Source organism: Octopus bimaculoides, chromosome 15 (assembly GCF_001194135.2).
Source record: "Octopus bimaculoides isolate UCB-OBI-ISO-001 chromosome 15, ASM119413v2, whole genome shotgun sequence".
Lineage (NCBI taxonomy): Eukaryota > Metazoa > Mollusca > Cephalopoda > Octopoda > Octopodidae > Octopus > Octopus bimaculoides.
Window position 1 is genome coordinate 40,162,626 of NC_068995.1, and position 5,569 is coordinate 40,168,194.

General features: G+C 36.7%; 1 non-coding gene across 1 annotated transcript; it reads right to left on the reverse strand.

The window, feature by feature from the left end:
• Nucleotides 1-364: 364 nt before the first annotated feature.
• On the reverse strand, nt 365-5,563 carry LOC106880972 (uncharacterized). Its single transcript, XR_008265627.1, has 3 exons — nt 5,399-5,563; nt 4,567-4,794; nt 365-778 (listed from the first exon to the last, which is right to left on the reverse strand). It is a non-coding gene; the product is annotated as an uncharacterized LOC106880972 (transcript).
• Between the last annotated feature and the right edge of the window lie 6 nt (nt 5,564-5,569).

A 5,569-nucleotide genomic window follows, 5' to 3' on the forward strand; every position in this document is an offset into this window, starting at 1 on the left:
TATATATATATATATATATATATATATATATATATATTTACAGATATACATACATGCACATATATATTCATATATACATATATATATATACATATATACACATATATATATATACAAACATATGTAAATACATATACATGTATACATACATACATATACACATAGATATATGTACATATATGCATATACATATGTATACATACATATGCATTTGCACATACATTTACACATACATATATATATATATATATATATATATATGTATGTATGTATATAAATGTATATACATGCATATGAATGTGTGCGTACTAGTATGTATATATGTATATATATATATATATATATATATATATATATATATATATATATATATATATATATATACACACACATTCATAAACGCCCACCCATACAACACATATACGCATATATACATGCACATGTACTCGTAATCATACATACATCGCACTAATTCTTAAACATTAGCAGTTTTTAGTTGCCATGCAAAAACTTGTCAGTATATAACCATTTCTGTCCATTTGTAACGTGAACACATCGACAAAGTTCTTTGTTCATGTTTTCTATTGGTTGTCCTTGTTTTCGTCTTCATTCTTCCTTAATTTCCAAATATCAATCAACCTCTTCACTGGTTACAACATGGTGCACTGGCTCTGCTTTGTCTGTCTCTTGGCAATACAGAATTTAATTTATGGATTGGCTGTCGTTGATACTGATGAGTAATTATTGTGATTTTCCAAACTCTGTGTATCGTTCGAAGCTGGAAAAAATTTAAAATAAAAGGAAATAGTATTCAAGTAAGAAAATGAAGAAATATATTATTTAGTAATATTTATGATCAAGTGTACGTATGCATGTATGTATGTATTTGTATGTATATACGTGTGTAGATCGCTGACCACTACATTTATATTTTTTTCTCCTTATTTCTTTCTGTGTTCCTTTCAGTTGAAGAGCGTAGCTCGAAACGTTAAAGACTTTCTCTATTCCCGAGCGTTAAACTAATACATCCTTTTGTTGTTTACATCACCTGTCCTCGTCTGTTGTTTTTTTTTTCGTAAATTATCCCATATGTATGTATAAATACATACATACATTTACGTGTGTATATATGTATGTATGTATGTATGTATATATGTACATATGTATTAGTGTATGCATTGTGTATGTGTATATGTATGTTCTGTGGAGGCGCAATGGCCCAGTGTTTAGGGCAGCGGACTCGCGGTCATAGCATCACGGTTTCGATTCCCAGACCGGGCGTTGTGAGTGTTTATTGAGCGAAAACACCTAAAGCTCCAGCTCCACGAGGCTCCGGCAGGGGATGGTGGCGAACCCTGCTGTACTCTTTCACCACAATTTTCTCTCACTCTTACTTCCTGTTTCTGTTATACCTGTAATTCAAAGGGTCAGCTTTTTGTCACTCTGTGTCACGCTGAATATCCCCGAGAACTACATTAAGGGTACACGTGTCTGTGGAGTGCTCAGCCACTTGCACGTTAATTTCACGAGCAGGCTGTTCCTTTGATTTTCCACTTTCACCAAATACAAGCATTTCTTTTAGCTAAATTGCATTCCTATGTCAGCTGAAAATTTTGTTATTAACTCCAGCTGTTTTTTTGACATTGATAACATTTTTAGCATAAATCTTCAGGTCGTACACACAAAAATAATGGGTTACATTAAGATTTCTAGCTGTTGCAAACCCTTTTTTTTTTGTCATTTATAGTAGGAATGATAATGGGTTTAATATCAAAATGAAAAGAATTGGAATATTCTTTCTGAACTATATATGATCGGAGACGGTCCACTCGCTCACAGTTAAGCGTGAGAATTGTTGCTCAGATCTTTAGGAGCTCCTCAAAAACAGCATCTATGGCTGCAAGTACTTTCGCCAAATGTAGCAACCATGAATGAAGAAGTCAAATGCTTTCCTATAATCAAGCCATACTGACACCAGCGTTTCTGTTGTTTCCTTATTTGAGATTGTACAGCTTTGTTTATCAAAAGTTATTTGACACATGCCCAAGATCACTTCTTTCCATCTGCCTGCACACGTACGTATGTATGTATGCACGCATGTATATGCATGCATGTATGTACGTATGGTCTCACATTGGTAATAACTTTGAACAAACGACATGCGCACAAACAGAAGACAAAAATCTCGTGTTTAAAAATCTGAAGCCATAAGGCAAGGGAGAGAATTTCTACACTCTCAACCCATGTCAGGAGAGGAATGCTGATCCCCGAATAACCACAAGTTTTGTTTCTGTCGATATCTTCCTAGAGGACGCTCTATTACACATTATATATGTCATGAAGAATGCTCAGTCCAGTTACTTTTCCGTTGCCTACTGTTGATATACACGCACACGCGCGCGCACACACACACACACACACAGATATATTTATATATCAGGTTGAGTATAAAGTAAGCAACGTTTTGAACCATGAAGAATTTGTACCAGGTTTTTACAGAGTTTTGAATTTTGTTTTAAACAGTTTTTTTTGCAATTGTCTGATAATACAGACATAGACTTTCGCAAATACATCAATAAATTAACATTGGTATTTCTTTTTTTTTTTTTTTTTTTTTTTTTTTTTTTCACCTTTGTTAAAATCATCTGAAATGGAACTGTCAAAGCGCGGTATTCAAGCAATTTTGTTATTCAACTTCAAAAAAAGAGCGTAAAGCAGCTGAAACTGCTCGCGATATCAACGAAACGTTTGATGAGGAAATGACCAGTGAGTGGTCAGCTCGAAAATGGTTTAAACGATTTCGCAGCGGAGACCTGGGCCTTGAAGATTGTGAGCGTAGTGGAATGCCCATCTGTCATCGATGACGATCAATTAAAGTCCGTCATTGAGAAAGATCCACGTAAAACCACTCGAGAACTAGCAAAAGAACTAGCAAAAGTTAGCCAGAAAACTGCCTGCAACCATTTTCATGCGATCATAAAATCAATAAAGTACGAAAAATAGGTACCTCGCAGTTTGAATGAAAACCAGAAAATGCGCAGATATGAAATTTGCTCGTCGCTTCTTCTCCACAACCAGACCGATCCATTTCTCGACCCTATTGTAACTTGCGATGAGAAGTGGATACAGTACAATAATGAAAAAAAAATGTTCTTCGCAGTGGTTGGACCAAAATGAAGCACCAAAAGCCTTCCCTAAACCCGAGCTCTTCACAAAAGAAGGTTATGGTGACTGTTTGGTGATGTACTGCTGGACCCATCCACTAAAACTCCTTAAAACCTGGAAAAACCATTACTGCAGAAACGTATTGCCATGAAAAGGCCAAAGTGAACGAAAAACTGCTATTCCTCCGTCTCAGACTGGTCAGCAGAAGAGGGCCAATCATTCTTCATGACAATGCTTGACCACACGTTTCACTAATGACGCTTCAGAAGTTGAGGGAACTTCGCTATGAAGTCCTTTCCCACATGTTTATTTCCCAGACCTTTCTCCTACCGACTACCACTTTTTCACTCTCCTTGATGGTTTCCTGCGAGAGAAGGAGTTAAAAAATCAAACCGATACTGAAAGTGTGTTCAAAGAGTTCATCAGTTCCAGGACTCCAGATTTTTATGTTACCAGAATAAACAAACTTGTAACTCGTTAGCAAAAACCGGTTGAGTACTCTACCATTAAGGTAAACGGCTATGGTCCAGGCTGTGTCCTCTTCAGCCACATCTGGTTTTTCGAGTACTCCAGAGTTGTATGTAGATACTGCGTTTGTGCTTAACATTTGAAAATACTTGAAAATAGTTTTTGCAGAGTAATTCCTGGAAAAAGTTTTGGTACCATTTATTCACCATTATGCGTGTGCTCATCCTTTAGGGGTCGATGAAATAAGTACTCATTGTGCACTGGGGTTGGTGTAATCGAGGTACCCTGTCCCCGAAATTGCTGTCCTTGTGCCAAAATTTGAAATCAATTATTTGAATCCTTCATATTTTGCTCTTGTTAATTTGTCGTATTTTGCGATGTTTTTATTATTTCTATAATAATAAACGCGAAATTTTGTCTCTCCGTCCGTTTGGGACCCCTGTATCTCAGTCTACATTTTGCTCTACATAGACATATGATACCTTTTGGGAATCAGGATAATCCTGGGATTGAAAAATCTGCCCTTAATTTAGTTCTTGAACATCGAGCATTGGGATCGGGTCTGGATGAGGACCAGTTATGTACTAAAAATTGAAAATTCTAATTTTAAGGGAACTCCAAACATTTGTGAACTTCCAAGTTTTTCATTTAAATTGAATTTAGAATAATACCATATTGGTAGGGTACCAATAAATGCTTTATCATTGCTCTCTTTAGTTTGAGCCACAGGCGCAATTAGCCCTTCGTAGGAGCCAGCTTAAAAGTCCGTACGGAGTGCGGTTTTATCATATTCGGGTTCAGTAAACAACTTTTATCTCCTAAACACCTCTTGTCTCATTTCCACATATTGTCAATTTGTGTTTCAAAAAAAATAAATAAAACGAAAGAATAATAAAAAAAAAAGAAATGTTCCGAAAAAAAAATACAACTTACATTTACAGCTCCCTGTATGTACAGCTTTAATATAAATTCCCTGTTTGCAAGCACTGGCGCTGAGATCGCAGTAGTTCTCATAAGTGCGGTTGTTTGTGCCACACACTCTAACACTTGGCACATGTTCACAATGGCGGTTGCAACCGTAGCACACAGGGCGGCCATTTCTTGGATCGGTTAGACACGTCTTGCCAGACGGACAAACAATATTACTACAATTAGCATTTTCTGTAAATGATATAAAGTTTGAAATGAGACAAAAACATACGGCAATAAATCATTGGTTGCGTTGCTAATAATTCATCAGAACTTTAAAAGAAAACGCGATTGATGTTACTTAGTGTGACTGCATAGTCGCATAATTAATAGGGTAATGAATTAAATTATTCTTTTCTACTCTAGGCACAAGGCCCGAATTTTTGCGGGAAGGGGGCCAGTCGAATAGATTGATCCCAGTACTTAATTTATCGGCGGCGAAAGGATGAAAGGCAAACTTGATCTCGGCGGAATTTGAACTCAGAACGTAGAGACAGACGAAATACCGCGAAGCATTTCGCCCGGTGTGCTAACGTTTCTTATTTCTTTACTGCCCACAAGAGGCTACTCACAGAGAGGACAAACAAGGACAGACAAACGGATTAAGTCGATAATATCGACCCCAGTGCGTAACTGGTACTTGGGATCTTTTTTAAAACGGGGGCCACATTTTTCATTAACGAAACACTTTGAAACTTGGAACACTGGTAGAATGTGTCATATAAAACATCTTTTTCTCTTAGTCTTCTTAAAAAAAAAAGAAAGAAAGAGACTGAGAAAAATGTAAACGTGTTACCTCGACACCTTCCATGATATGCTAATCTGATACTGCGTCCCTGTTGGCAAGCTGTTGATATGAGATGACAGAAACTGTTATGCGTATTGCCGTTTTCGTCACAGAGATAACGTCGTATTTGGTTTGGACTGCAGTGTTGGTTACAATAGACACAGTGGGGTAATGTCGTGC